The following is a 16,861-nucleotide window of genomic DNA, read 5'->3' on the forward strand; positions in this document are numbered from 1 at the left end:
TTAGGTAGGGACAGGTTAGGGTTAAAAAAAAAAAGTTTTTTTTTTTCATCGTACCTCAGTGGGTGTCCGTGGGTCCGTAGCACCTTTAGCTGCGTGACCCCGGCCCTGCTGGGTCGCTGCGGTCTGCCGCCAGCCTTTTTTTTTGGCGCAGATTTTTTTTTTCCTAAGTGTGTGTGCGGACCCTCTTAGTTATAAAAGAGCGGTCCGCCACCATTTGTTAAAGCCCACCCACCGCTGATCAGTCCTGTAGTACTGATCAGCGTTTTTTTTGTGGTGCCGGCGATTTTTTTTGCGTTTTCTAGCGAGTTTTTGCACCCATAGGCGGTCCGTGCCATCAGTAGCAGGCGTGTATTGTGTGGCCAGACCTTACCTGTGTGTGCGGCGTGCCTCACCGCTGTCAGTGATTTATCACTGATCAGTGTTTTTTTTTTTTGTGGTAAAGGCACTTTTTCCGGTTAACGCGTTTTTTTTTTTGCACCCATAGGCGGTCCGTGCCACCAGTAGCAGGCGTGTACTATGTGGACGGACCGTACCTGTGTGTGCAGCCTGTCCCACTGCTGTCAGTGATTTATCACTGATCAGCATTTTTTTGGGGTTCAGGTGGGTGCATTTTTTTTTCGGGGTAAAGCGTTTTTTTATTTTATTTTTTGGGTTTTTTGTGTGGGGGCCCACCACTGACTTCTGCGCCCTCTGCCGCCACAAGCGCTAATCAGTGCGCACACCACTGATTAGATAAACGCTTTTTTTTGGGCGCAGGGCTTTTTTGCGCTAGAAGTCCCCTTTTTTTTTTTTTTTTAAAGTCCCCTTTTTATTTAATATTTTTTTCTGTTAGGGCGGGTTAGTTTAGTTAGGTTAGGGAGGGTTAGGGCGGGTAAGGGACACACACACACACACCCGTATCCCCATTAGAGTAGGGAAATGGCCCGCAGAGTGTTTTCGGCGGAGGAGGCATATGACATAATTGCCTCCGACACCGAGAGCGGCTCAGAGGACGATGAAGACCCCACCTTCCTTATTTCATCATCTTCCTCATCATCTAGTTCTGATGATGAGCCACCAAGGTGGCGGAGCCGCCGCCGTGCGGCACCGCAAACCTCCTCTGTCCTTGACCCTGTGCCCCATGCTAGTATGAGTCCCCCTGGCGCTCATACTAGTGAAGCCCCCCAGCCAAGATCACTGGTACCTCGTACCGGAAAACTTGTCCGGACTCAGCCAGCGGACCACGAGCCCGTGATTCCTGAGTTTGTTGGCGACTCAGGAATCAAAATTAACATCGCCAGGTTCACTGAAAAGGACTTTTTCGGTAATTTTTTCAGTGATGACTTTGTTAATTTGATGGTTACACAGACGAATCTGTACGCCCAACAGTTCTTCGCCGCTAACCCGGGCTCACTTTTAGCTAGACCCGGCGGCTGGACTCCAGTCGATGTAGCCGAAATGAGGACCTTTTGGGGCCTCGTGCTGCATATGGGTCTAGTTAAAAAACCCAGTGTCAGGCAATATTGGAGTGGGGACGTCCTTTACCAGACACCCCTCTACAGTATGGCCATGACACGCTCCCGGTTGGAGGCCATTCGGAGATGTTTGCATTATGCTGATAATGCGGCATGTCCCCCCCCCGAACTGATCCCGCATATGACCGCCTGTATAAAATCAGGCCGGTCATCAATCACTTCGGGCAAGATTTTGGGAGGCCTATGTCCCGGGGCGGGAGGTCGCTATTGATGAGTCGCTCATCAGCTTCAAGGGGAGACTCAGCTTCCGGCAATAAATCCCGACCAAGCGAGCGCGGTATGGCGTGAAGATGTATAAACTTTGCGAGAGTACCTCCGGGTACACTTGCAAGTTTATAGTGTATGAGGGACGAGATTCCCGTTTTGAACCCCCAGAATGTCCCCCTTACTCTGGGTGTTAGCGGGAAAATCGTTTGGGGCCTTTTGCACCCATTGCTAGATAAAGGTTACCACCTTTACGTGGATATCTTTTATACTAGTATCCCTCTCTTCACATCCCTCGCCGCCAGATCCACGGTCGCTTGTGGGACAGTCCGGAAGAATCAAAGAGGCCTTCCGCCCCATCCCCTACATGCTCCTATCCCCCGGGGTGAGTCCTGTGCCTTTTCCCATGAGAACCTGTTGTTGGTCCGGTATAAGGACAAGAGGGATGTCCTTATGCTCACCAAAATTCATGGGAATGGCAGCACCCCTGTCCCTGTGCGAGGTACCGCGGGACCGGTCCTCAAGCCCGATTGTATTCTGGACTAAAATCGGTATATGGGGGGAGTTGATCTTTCTGATCAAGTCCTCAAGCCATATAATGCCATGCGGAAAACATGTGTATGGTATAAAAAGGTTGCGGTCTACATGGTACAGATTGCCATGTACAACTCTTTTATACTGTACAAGTACGCTGGCAACACAGGGACATACCTGGAGTTTCAAGAGGTAGTTCTAAGGGCCCTCATCTTTGGTGACCGCCAAAGAGCGGGTCAGAGCACCTCTGGAACTTCAGTGCCCCGGATCGTCCCCGGCCAACACTTTCCAGGTGAGGTCCCCCACACTGGAAAGAAGGGACGATCTCAGAAAAAATGCAGAGTGTGTCACAAGAGGGGAATTCGGAAGGACACCACCACTCAGTGTGACACTTGCCCCGATCATCCGGGCCTCTGCATTAAAAACTGCTTCAGGGAGTATCACACTTCCATGGAGTACTACATTTTTAATCCTTTTCCCTGATTTTAATTCCCCAGAATTCGGCTCCAATGTACCAGTCCAGGGTACATTGTCTTCCAAATTTTATACCAAAATACTCTACCCCCCAAAAATCAAACCCAAAACCTCTTTCCCAATGCCCCTCATAATATCTTTGTCCCCCAAAAAATGGGTCATGGAACACAGAGTCAACAGCATTGGAGGTTTGCCTCAAATGCGCAACGCTCTCTCTCCCCACCTGTGCGGGTTGCGCATTTGAGGTAAAAGAATAGGGACAGCCCCATACATCCCCTTCCCAGAATGAGGATTCAGAGTATAGGGTTTGGGGCGGGCATCATTTTTACTTTTGGCTGTACTCTGGGTCATCATTCTGGGAAAATAATTGGCATATCAGTACTAAAATTGCAATTTTCTTCCCCCCATAGTACACTTCATCCATTCCTGGAAAATAAATGAAGGGAACACCCGTCTGTTCCAAATCCCCACTTCACCCTATACACCTTCCCTAGGGGGTGTACTGTTTGTAATAGGCTCACATGTGGGTGTTCCTTTCTTGTATTTTCCTCTGAATGTATGTAACTGTTAGGTCCATAACAAACATCCGCCTCAAATGCGAAGAGTTCTCGCTGAGCTCTGTCGTATTTCCAGGCGACAATTTGGAGTCACATGTTAGTTTTTCCCAGAAAAATGAAGCAGAGCATAGGTTGAAAATTGCAATTTTCAAAATCTACCCTTGATCTATTCCTGGAAAATAAATTTAGGAAACACCTGTGCTTTCAAAATGTCCTCTTTACCCCATACCCATTCCTCAGAGTGGGTACTTTCTGTAATGGTGTCACATGTGGGTGTTTCATTTTTGTATTTTCCTCGGAATGTATGTAACCGTCAGCTGCTGATATGCCATAGGCCACAAATACAAAGTGACCTCTATGACTTCTGAGCCTTGTTGTGCGCCCGTCCAGCACGTTACCCCATATGTGGATGTATTTTTATAGTCAGGGGAAAAAGCCCTCCAAAATTTGTAACCCAATTCCTCATATTACCCCTTGTGAAAATGTAAAAAATTGGGTAACCCCAGCATTTTAGTGTAAAAAAATCTAATTTTCCAATTTATGGCCCAGTTTTCAAAAAACCTGTGAGGTGTTATTTCCCACTGTACCCCTTGTTACGTTCATTGAGGGGTGTAGTTTCTAAATTGGTGTCACATGTGGGTTTATTTTTGCTTTTTGGGGGCTTTATAAATGCACCCCCGACTTCAATTTCAACAAAATCTTCACTCCTTCTATTCTGAGCATTGTAGTGCGTCCACAGAGCAATTTACATCCACATATGGAGTATTTTTTTTTCTCAGACAAAATTGTTCTACAAATTTTGGGGGCCTTTTGCCCTATTACCCAATGTGAAAATGAAACATTTGGGGTAACACTATCAATATAGTGCAAAAAAAAAAATCAAATTTTTCACTTTTACAGCCCACTGTTCAAAAAACCTGTGAGGTGTAAGTACTCACTGTGACACTGTTATGTTCCCGGAGGGGTCTAGATTCCAAAATGTGATGCCATGTGGTTTTTTTTTTTTGCTGTCCTGGCACCATAGGGGCTTCCTAAATGCTGCATGCCCCCAGAGCAAAATTTGCTTGCAAACAGCCAAAATGGGACTCCTTCTCTTCTGAGACCTGTAGTGCGCCAGCAGAGCATTTTTCACCCCCATATGGGGTGTTTTCTGAATCGGGATAAATTGGGCTTCAAATTTTGGGGGGTAATTTCTGCTTGAACCCTTTTGAAAAATGTAAAATTTTTGGGAAACCAAGCATTTTTGGTAAAATGTTTTTTTTTTTTTACATATGCAAAAGTTGTGAAACCCCTATGGGGTATTAAGGTTCACTTTACCCCTTGTTACGTTCCCCAAGGGGTCTAGTTTCCAAAATGGTATGCCATGTGTTTTTTTTTGCTGTCCTGGCACCATAGGGGCTTCCTAAATGCGGCATGCCCCCACAGCAAAATTTGCTTAAAAAAAGCCAAATGTGACTCCTTTTCTTCTGAGACCTGTAGTGTGCCAGCAGAGCACTTTTCTCCCCCATATGGGGTGTTTTCTGAATCGGGATAAATTGGGCTTCAAATTTTGGGGGGTAATTTCTGCTTTAACCCTTTGTAAAAATGTAATTTTTTTGGGAAACCAAGCATTTTAGGTAAAAATTTTTTTTTACATATGCAAAAGTTGTGAAACCCCTGTGGGGTATTAAGGTTCACTTTACCCCTTGCTACGTTCCCCAAGGGGTCTAGTTTCCAAAATGGTATGCCATGTGGTTTTTTTTTGCTTTCCTGGCACCATAGGGGCTTCCTAAATGCGGCATGCCCCCAGAGCAAAATTTCCTTCAAAAAAGCCAAATGTGACTCCTTCTCTTCTGAGACCTGTAGTGCGCCAGGAGAACACTTTTCACCCCCATATGGGGTGTTTTCTGAATCGGGAGAAATTGGGCTTCAAATTTTGGGGGGTATTTTCTGCTATTACCCTTTTTAAAAATGTAAATTTTTGGGAAAACAAGCATTTTAGGTAAAAATTATTATAATTTTTTTTACATTTGCAAAAGTCATGAAACACCTGTGGGGTATTAAGGCTCACTTAATCCCTTGTTACATTCCTCAAGGGGTCTAGTTTCCAAAATGGTATGCCATGTGTTTTTTTTGCTGTTTTGGCACCTAGGGGCTTCCTAAAGGTGACATGCCCCCCAAAAACCATTTCAGAAAAATGTTCTCTCCAAAATTCCCTTGTCGCTCCTTCCCTTCTGAGCCCTCTACTGCGCCCGCCGAACACTTTACATAGACATATGAGGTATGTGCTTAGAGAAATTACAAATACAAGTAAACATTTTCTCCTTTTACCCCTTGCAAAAATTTTAAAATTGGGTCTACAAGAACATGCGAGTGTAAAAAATGAAGATTTTAAATTTTCTCCTTCACTTTGCTGCTATTCCTGTGAAACACCTAAAGGGTTAAAACCCTGACTGAATGTCATTTTGAATACTTTGGGGGGTGTAGTTTTTATAATGGGATCATTTATGGGGTATTTTTAATATGAAGACCCTTCAAATCCACTTCAAACCTGAACTGGTCCCTGAAAAATATCGAATTAGAAAATTTTGTGAAAAATTGGAAAATTGCTGCTTGGTGTCTTCCAAAAGTAAAAACTCATAAATTTTATGATGCAAACATAAAGTAGACATATTGTATATGTGAGCCAAAAATAAATGTAATTTGAATATGCATTTTCCTTACAAGCAGAGAGCTTCAAAATTAGAAAAATGCTAAATTTTCAATTTTTTCATAAAATTTGGGGATTTTTCACCAAGAAAGAATGCAAGTTACCACAAAATTTTACCACTATGTTAAAGTAGAATATGTCACGAAAAAAACAATCTCGGAATCAGAATGATAAGTAAAAGCATCCCAGAGTTATTAATGTTTAAAGGGAACCAATCATCAGATTTTACCCTATATAACGCTTGGCAAAGCGTTATATAGGGTAAAATTGTTGTCCTCACCATCCCCGGGGGATGCTCCTGCCCCCAGGGATGGTGAAGATATGAAGTTATAAACTAGTCACCGCCGCCGCCGTAAGTAGTCACCTGGGCGGGGAGCTCTTCTCATCTACTCCCGTTCTTCGGCCGGCAGCGACGCCCCCTGCGCTTGATTGATGGGCCGCGTCATCGCTCTGCTCCGTCTGTTCAGTGAGCGGAACAATGACCCGGCCCATCAATCAAGCGGAGGGGGCGTCGCTCCCAGCCGAAGAACGGGAGTAGATGAGAAGAGCTCCCTGCCCAGGTGACTACTTACGGCGGCGGCGGTGACTAGTTTATAACTTCATATCCTCACCATCCCTGGGGGCAGGAGCGTCCCCCGGGAATGGTGAAAATAAAGATTTTACCCTATATAACGCTTTGCCAAGCATTATATAGGGTAAAATCTGATGATTGGTTCCCTTTAAAGTGACAGTGGTCAGATGTTCAAAAAATGCTCTGGTCCTTAAGGTGAAAAAGGACTTAAGGGGTTAAAGTTGGATGGGAAAATGAAAAAAAAAATTTCACTAAAATGCTGGTGTTACCTAAATTTTTCATTTTTACAAAGGAAAATAGGAAAAAAGCCTAAGAGTAAGAACATACCCCATATGTGGATGTAAAGTGCTCTGTGGGTACACTACAATGCTCAGAAGAGAAGGAGTGCCATTGGGCTTTTGAAGAGAAAATTTGTCCGGAATTGAAGGCCACGTGGGTTTACAAAACCCCCATAGTGACAGAACAATGGAACCCCCCACATGTGACCCCATTTTGGAAACTACACAATTTTATTTTTCATTTGCACAGCCCACTGTTCCAAAGATCTGTCAAACGCCAGTGGGGTGTAAATACTCACTGCACCCCTTATTAAATTCTGTGAGGGGTGTAGTTTCCAAAATGGGGTCACATGTGGGGGGGGGGTCCACTGTTCTGGCACCATGGGGGCTTTGTAAACGCACATGGCCTTCCTTTCAACAAATTCTCTTTCCAAAAACTCAATGGCGCTCCTCCTCTTCTGAGCATTGTAGTGCGCCAGCAGAGCACTTGATGTCCACACATGGGGAATTTCCATACTCAGAAGAGATGAGGTAACAAATTTTGGGGGGCCTTTTCTCCTATTACCCCTTGTAAAAAATATAAATTTGGGGGAAAGCTAGCATTTTAGTGAAAAAAAAAATCACTGACACATCCAACTTTAACGAAAAGTCGTCAAACACCTGTGGGATGTGAAGGCTCACTGTACCCCTTGTTATGTTCCTTGAGTGGTGTAGTTTCCAAAATAGTATGCCATGTGTCTTTTTTTTTTTTGCTGTTCTGGCACCATAGGGGCTTCTTAAATGTGACATGCCCCCCAAAAACCATTTCAGAAAAACTCACTCTCCAAAATTTCACTGTCGCTCCTTCCCTTCTGAGCCCTCTACTGCACCCACAAAGCACATATGAGGTATTTCCTTACTCGAGAGAAATTGGGTTACACATTTACCCCTTGTAAAAATTCAAAAACTGGGTCTACAAGAACATGCCAGTATAAAAAATCAAGATTTAGAATTTTCTCCTTAAATTTGCTGCTATTCCTGTGAAACACCTAAAGGGTTAACAAACCTTTTGAATGTCATTTTGAATACTTTGAGGGGTGCAGTTTTTATAATGGGGTCATTTATGGGGTATTTCTAATGAGAAGGCCCTTCAAATCCACTTCAAAACTGAACTGGTCCCTGAAAAATTTAGATTTTGAAAATTATGTGAAAAATTTGAAAATTGCAGCTATACTTTGAAGCCCTCTGATGTCTTCCAAAAGTTAAAACATGTCAACTTTATGATACAAACAAAGTAGATATCTTGTATATGTGAATCAAAATATAATTTGTTTGGAATATATTCATTTTCCTTACAAGCAGAGAGCTTCAAAGTTAAAAAATAAAAGCAAAATTTTATTTTTTTTAATCAAATTTTTGCATTTTTCACCAAGAGATGATGCAAGTATCGATAAAAATTTTCCACTACCATAAAGTAGAATATGTCACGAAAAAACAGTCTCAGAATCAGAATGAAAGGTAAAAGCATCCCAGAGTTATCAATGCTTATAGTGACAGTGGTCAGATGTGCAAAAAAATGGCCGGGTCCTACACTGAAAATTGGCTGGGTCCTTAAGGGGTTAAAGGGGTACTCTGGTGGAAAACTTTTCTTTTTTAAATCAACTGGTGCCAGAAAGTTAAACAGATTTGTAAATTACTTCTATAAAAAAAATCGTACTCTTTCAATTACTTATTAGCTGCTGAATACTACAGAGAAAATTCTTTTCTTTTTGGAACACAGAGCTCTCTGCTGAATCACGAGCACAGTGCTCTCTGCTGACATCTCTGTCCATTTTAAGAACTGTCCAGAGTAGGAGAAAATACCCATAGTAAATATACGCTGCTCTGGACAGTTCCTGAAACGAACAGAGATGTCAGCAGAGAGCACTGTGCTCGTGATGTCAGCAGAGAGCACTGTGTTCCAAAAAGAAAAGAGCACTGGAAGGATTAAGATTTTTTAATAGAAGTAATTTACAAATCTGTTTAACTTTCTGGCAACAGTAGATTTAAAAAAAAAAAAAAAGTTGTCTACCGGAGTACCCCTTTAATCCAATCTAGATATTTTTTGTCCAAACCAACATTTTCCAATACCCTCCATAGGTACCCCCACGCCACCCTGTCGAACGCCTTGATTGTGTCTAAAGACAGGATGGAGTGGAAATTAGAAATTGCTCATTCACCATCAATCTCTCCAGACTGGCACTGATCCAGCGTCCTGAAACAAACACAGTCTGGTCCTTGTGTATAAACACCAGTGCAACCTTTTTCAATCTTTCTGCTAATATTTTTTTAAAGATTTTAGCATCGAAATTTAACCATAAGATAGGTCTATAAGACTCAATCTGAGCGGAATCTTTTTTTTTTTTCGGAATCAAAATGATTACCTCCTCCAGCATAGATGGTGGAAGGGATCCTCCTTCACAGGATTCATTAACCCCTTGGGGACGAAGAGTTTTTCAGTTTTTGCACTTTCATTTTTTCCTCCTTACCTTTTAAAAATCATAACCCTTTCAATTTTGCACCTGAAAATCCATATGATTGCTTATTTGTTGCGCCACCAATTCTACTTTGTAAAGACATCAGTCATTTTACCCAAAAATGTACGGCGAAATGGGAAAAAAATCATTGTGCGGCAAAATTTAAGAAAAAATGCCATTTTGTAACTTTTTGGGGCTTCCGTTTGTACGCAGTAAATTTTTTGGTAAAAATGATACTTTATCTTTATTCTGTAGGTCCGTATGATTAAAATGATACCCTACTTATATAGGTTTGATTTTGTCGTACTTCTGGAAAAAATTATAACTACATGCAGGAAAATGTATATGTTTCAAATTGTCATCTTCTGACCCCTATAACTTTCTTATTTTTCCGCTTACGGGGCGGTATGAGGGCTCATTTTTTGCGCCGTGATCTGATGTTTTTAGAGGTTCTATTTATGTATTGATCAGACTTTTTGATAATTTTTTCATGATATAAAAAGTGACCAAAAATACGCTATTTTGGACTTTAGAATTTTTTTAGCGCGTACGCTATTGACCGTGCGGTTTAATTAACGATACATTTTTACAATTCGGAAATTTCTGCGATACCACATATGTTTATTTTTATTGACACTTTTTTTTAAATGGGAAAAGGGGGTGATTCAAACTTTTATTAGGGAAGGGGTTAAATTATCTTTATTCACTTTTTTTTCCACTTTTTTTTGCAATGTTATGACACTGGACACACTGATCTTTTACATTGATCAATGGTTTCTCATAGGAAACCATTGATCCATGATTCTGCCGCTTGACTGCTCATGCTTGGATCTCAGGCACTGAGCAGGCATTGGGCAATCGGACAGTGAGGAGGCAGGTAGGGACCCTCCTGCTGTCCTGTATGCTGTTCGGAATGCTGTGATTTCACCGCGACGATCCCGAACAGCTCCCTGAGATAACCGGAATGGTTTACTTTCACTTTAGACGCGGTCTAAGCGGTCCCGACCGTTGCTAGGTGCCGGCCCGACCCGCTATGACGCGGGGCCACAGCGGGGCCCCGCCTTATAGACCGGGAGCGGGCTGAGGGCGTACAGGTACGCCCTCCGTCCCCAACAGGTTAAGTACTAAAGTAAGGATTGGTGGGAGAACTGAGCAAAATCGTTTATAAAATTCAAATGGATACCCATCTGCCTCTGGTGCTGATCTGTTTGGGGCTGAATGGAGGACTTTATTCATTTCTTCCAACGTAATCTTTTTACCTAATTCAAGATTCTGCGGGAACTGATCTATTTCTTCCAATTGACAGTTTCAAACCCAGCTTTCTGACACTGGGCTGTACAGTGCGACCCAAAGTCCATTGGTAATCCTCACATTTCATGATGCCTTACACACATTCAAGGCACCCAGTGACAGAGGCCGCAAAACAACCCCAAAACATCATTGAACTTCGACCATATTTCACTGTAGGTACTGTGTTCTTTTCTTTGTAGGTCTCATTCCGTTTTCGGTAAACAGTAGAATGATGTGCTTTACCAAAAAGCTCTATCTTGGTCTCATCTGTCCACAAACGTTTTCCCAGAAGGATTTTGGCTTACTCAAGTTCATTTTGGCAAAACGGCTGGCCAGGTAACTAGCAGGTAACCGGCTGTAAGGGTTACACTGCCGGGACCCCATGCTTCAGTCCCGGCAGTGTGGCAGGCTCCCGCCTGCCACGGATCAGTCATGCCACCCCACGAACGCATTGCAGGGTGCTGCAGGAGAGACAGGGAGCTCCCTTCCTCTGTCAAACCACTTACAGCCTGCGGTCGCTTCCGACCGCGGCTGTAAGGGTTAAATCTGCCGGGACCGAAGTTTACTTCAGTCCCGGCAGTGTGGCAGGGTCCCGGCTGTGTGATACAGCTGAGTCCCTGCCTCGTTCTCGTGGGTACACTGGGCAGTACCCACAAGATCAATGGATGTTTATATGCATTCTATTGCGGGAACGTGCATCCCACTTGGACATGTATACTTGGTCCTTAAAGGACATGTCCGTTGCTCACTTTTCTTATTGTATCCGTTTCCGGGCTGCAAAAAAAAAAGAAAATAAGCTTTCTCTTGCCTGCCTACGCTCCCCTGGTCCTCCGGTACAGGTGTTCGGTTCCCGGGCTGTATTCTTCTTACTTCCTGTTAGCCCGGCACGTCACACGGAGCTTCAGCCTATCACTGGCCGAGGCGGGACATCGCTGCAGCCGGTGATAGGTTGGAGCTCCGTGTGACGTGCCGGGCTAACAGGAAGTAAGAAGAATACAGCCCAGGGACCGAACACCTGTACTGAAGCACCGGGGGAGCCTAGGCAGGTAAGAGAAAATTTGTTTTCTTTTATTTTTCAGCCCGGAACGGATAAAATAAGAAAAGTGAGCACTGGACATCTCCTTTAAGGGGTTGAGGACAGACACAAGGGCTATATATGTTAACGATATGTTTATACAATTTTACAATTACAAATGGCTGTCTAAAGGCTGCCATAAGGCTGATGTGCATTCTATAGGAGAAACCTCTGATGATGCTTCCTTCTATGGATTAGTGGGGTCTCAGTGGTCAGAATCTTACCAGTCAGATATTTACAAATTCATCTGCCATAAATGTCTTCACAATGGTGAGATTTATTAAAACCTGTGTAGAGAAACAGTGGTGTAGTTGCCCATAGCAACCAGATAGTTTTTTTTTTTCAAAAGGAGCAATCTGATTGGTTGCTATGGGCAACTGCACCACTCTTCCTCTACATAGGTTTTGATGAATCCCCCCCCCCCCCCAATATTGCCTTATGTAAATCCCTCAATCTCATATGTTGTGCACTATTTATTTCCACTGATTCAGTTAAAGGGGTACTCCGCCCCAGGACATCTTATCCCCTATCCAAAGGATAGGGGATAAGATGTCAGATCGCGGGGGTCCCGCTGCTAGGCAGACCAGAGCAGAAGATCACCGATAATACTGAGCAGTGCTGTGTCCTATACATAGCACTGCACAGTATTAGCAATCAAAGAATTGCTATAGATAGTCCCCTATGGGGACATAAAAAGTGTAAAACAAAAGTTGAAAAATGTAAAAGTAAAAAACAAAGTGAAAAATCCCCTCCCACAATAAAAATGAAAATTGTCCGTTTTTCCCATTTTACCCCCAAAAAGCGTAAAATATTTTTTTTTTGAAACATATTTGGTATCGCCGCATGCGTAAATGTCCGAACTATCAAAATATAATGTTAATGATCCCGTACGGTGAATTGCGTAAACGTAAAAAATAAAAAAAGGTCCAAAAATGCTGCTTTTTGGTCACATTTTATAAAAAAATAAATAAAAATTATCTAAAAGTTTTATATATGCTAATGTGGTATCTAAAAAAAAGTACAGATGACGGCGCAAAAAATGAGCCCTCATACCGCCCTATATACGGAAAAATGAAAAAGTTATAGGTGGTCAACATAGGGCGATTTTAGATTACTGATTTTGTACAAAAAGTTTTAGATTTTATTTTTAAGCGGTACAAAAATATAAAAGTATCTAGCCATGGGTATCATTTTAATCGTATTGACCCACAGAATAAAGAACACATGTCATTTTTACCGTAAATTGTACAGTGTGAAAACGAACCCCTCCAAAATGTGCAAAATTTTTGTTTTCATTAAAATTTCCTCCCTAAAAATTTCGCCGTACATTTTCTGGTAAAATGAGAGGTTTCATTACAAAGTACAATTGGTCACACAAAAAACAAGCCCTTATATGGGTCTGTAGATGGAAATATAAAAGAGTTATGGATTTTAGAAGGTGAGGAAAAAAAAACGAAAACGCTAAAATAAAATTGGCCTGGTCCTTAAGGTGAAAATAGGCTTGGTCATTAAGGGGTTAAGTTCTTAAAACAAGGAATTCCAGGGAGATTTTAAATAAGGAAAAGTATTCGCCAGATGTCAATTCCTTATACCAATGCATAATGAAATATGTTGTACATGTTGGTATAAGACTTACTGTATCAGGATTGCCAGATTATAAGATTCTATGCTATGGGAACTTTCCTGTTTATTGCCACTTAAAATTAGTAAGGCAAATAATTGGTCATGACACCAATTGGGAGATGGACAGGAAGGCTGCCGGGGTGGAGGAGGCCTATATTTGCGCACTGTGACTTTTGAATCACTGTGCCCAAATGTGTTATCCAGTATAGCTCTCATAGCCCTCTATCTCATTGTCCTTTCCATATTGTGCCAAGGAATAATAAATAAAAAAATATCAAATTAAATAAATAAATACAAATTTTATAAACAGACACAATCTACCTTTGCAGTACAGATCTGTACTGGCAATCCTGAAACAATAAGTCTCATACCAACATGTGCAACATATGTCAATATGTCGTACATGTTGGTGGGAGACTTACTGTATCAGGATTGCCATATTATGCGGTTCTATGCTATGGGAACTTTCCTGTTTATTTCCACTTAAAATTAGTAAGGCAAAGAATTGGTCATGACACCAATTGGGAGATGGACAGGAAGGCTGCAGGGGTGGAGGAGGCCTATATTTGCGCACCGTGACTTTTGAATCACTGTGCCCAAATGTGTAATCCAGTAAAGCTCTCATAGCCCTCTATCTCATTGTCCTTTCCTTATTGTGACAAGGAATAATAAATAAAAAAAATATCTAAATAAATAAATAAAAAAAATTAATAAACATACACAATCTCCTTTTGAAGTACAGATCTGTACTGGCAATCCTGATGCAATAAGTCTCATACAAACATGTATGACATTTGTCAATATGTCGTACATGTTGGTAGGTGACTTATTGTATCAGGATTGCCAGATTATTAGATTCTAGGCTATGGGAACTTTCCTGATTATTGCAACTTAAAATTAGTAAGGCAAAGAATTGGTCATGACACCAATTGGGAGATGGACAGGAAGGTTGTATGGGTGAAGGAGGCCTATATTTGCGCACCATGACTTTTGAATCACTGTCCCCAAATGTGTAATCCAGTAAAGCTCTCATAGCCCTCTATCTCATTGTCCTTTCCATATTGTGCCAAGGAATAAATAGAAATATATCAAAATAAATAAATAAATAAAAATGTTATAAACGTACAAATTTCCCTTTGCAGTACAGATCTGTACTGGCAATCCTGATACAATAAGTCTCATACCAACATGTACGACATATGTCAATATGTCATACATGTTGGTAGGAGACTTGTATCAGGATTGCAAGATTATGAGATTCTAGGATAAGGGGGCTTTCCTGTTTTTTGCAACTTAAAATTAGTAGGGCAAAGAATTGGTCATGACACCAATTGGGAGATGGACAGGAAGGCTGCAGGGGTGGAGGAGGCCTATATTTGCACACCGTGACTTTTGAATCACTGTGCCCAAATGAGTTATCCAGTAAAGTACTCCTAGCCCTCTATCTCATTGTCCTTTCTATATTGTGCCAAGAGTCATTTGGTGTTGTGTAGTCATAGCTTTGGAAGGAAATTGCCAGGGTAGTAGGAAATTGGTTGTGCTTATGTTACCTGGCCACTGGTTACCTAGCTACAGTAGCCGATCAGGCTCTGCCTGAGGCAGTATGATCTGCTATGCATGGCAGTGAAACACTGACAGTTGTCAGTTTTACACTGATAGGCATAATGAATTGCAGTACAGATCAGTACTGCAATGTATTATGAGTGTCCAGTCCCCTAGTGGGACAGTAAAAAAAACCTAAAAAATTTAAAATAAAATATATAAAAATTAATAAATAAAAACTTATTTATAAGAATATACAATCTCCCTTTTCCTCCCCCCAAAAGTGTTGGGTTTTATAGTGTTGAACCCTTATAAGTTATTAAAACAAGGAATTGCAGTGGGATTTAAAAAAAAGGAAAAGTAGTCGCCAGATGTCAATTTTTTATACCAATGTAAAAAAAGTTAAAAAAAAGAAAGTAAAATACAGTAAAAAAAAAAAAGGAAAACAAAAGAAAATACAGTAAATAAATTAAAAATATTAAGTAGTCGACAGATGTCATTTCCTTTTACCAATGTAAAAAAGAACACAAAAGTAAAAGTAAAAAACAAATACAATAAATAATAAAAAAAAACATCAAAATAAATAAATAAAAAACAATTAATAAACATACACAATCTCCCTTTGCAGTACAGATCTGTACTGGCAATCCTGGTACAATAACTCTCATGCCAACATGTACGACATATCTCAATATGTCGTACATGTCGGTAGGAGACTTATTGTATCAGTAATGCCAGATTATGAGATTCTAGGCTATGGGAACTTTCCTGTTTATTGCCACTTAAAATTAGTAAGGCAAAGAATTGGTCATGACACCAATTGGGAGATGGACAGGAAGGCTGCAGGGGTGGAGGAGGCCTATTTTTGCACACTGACTTTTGAATCACTGTGCCCAAATGTGTAATCCAGTAAAGCTCTCATAGCCCTCTATCTCATTGTCCTTTCTATATTGTGCTAAGGGTCATTTGGTGTTGTGTAGTCATTGCTTTGGAGGGAAATTGCCAGGGTAGTAGGAAATTGGTTGTGCTTATGTTACCTGGCCACTGGTTACCTAGCTAAGGTAGCCGATCAGGCTCTGCCTGAGGCAGTATGATCTGCTATGAATGGCAGTGAAACACTGACAGCTGTCAGTTTTACACTGATAGGCATAATGCATTGCAGTGCAGATCTGTACTGCAATATATTATGATTGTCCAGTCCCCTAGTGGGACAGTAAAAAAACAAAAAAAATTAAAATAAACTAAACAACAAAACAAAAAATAAATAAAAACATATTAATAAGCATACACAATCTCCCTCTTCCTCCCCCCAGAAGTGTTGGTTTTTATAAAGTGTTGTACCCTTATAAGTTATTTAAACAAGGAATTGCAGTGGGATTTTAAATAAGGAACAGTAGTTGTCACATGTCAATTCCTAAGAGCAATGTAAAAAAAAGAAGTGAACAAAAGAAAGTAAGATGAAGTAAAAAAGAAAAACAACACAAAATACAGTAAAAATAAATAATAAATAAAAAAGATATTACCGGTAAGTAGTCGCCAGATGTCAATTTCTTATACCAATGTAAAAAAAGAAGAGATTTAAAAAAAAGTAAAGTAAAAAAAACACAGTACATAAATAATAAATAAATATTAAGTAGTCGACAGATGTAAATTCCTTATAACAATGTAAAAAAGAACACAAAAGTAAAAAAATAAAACATACAGTAAATAACTAATAAATAAATAAAAATATCAAAATAATTTTTTTTATAAACATACACAATCTCCATTTGCAGTACAGATCTGTACTGGCAATCCTGATACAATAAGTCTCATACCAACATGTACGACATATGTCAATATGTCATACATGTTGGTAGGAGACTTATTGTATCAGGATTGCCAGATTATGAGATTCTAGGATATGGGAACTTTCCTGTTTATTGCCACTTAAAATTAGTAAAGCAAAGAATTGGTCATGACACCAATTGGGAGATGGACAGGAAGGCTGCAGGGGATAAGGAGGCCTATATTTG

Source organism: Hyla sarda, chromosome 5 (assembly GCF_029499605.1).
Source record: "Hyla sarda isolate aHylSar1 chromosome 5, aHylSar1.hap1, whole genome shotgun sequence".
Taxonomy (NCBI): domain Eukaryota; kingdom Metazoa; phylum Chordata; class Amphibia; order Anura; family Hylidae; genus Hyla; species Hyla sarda.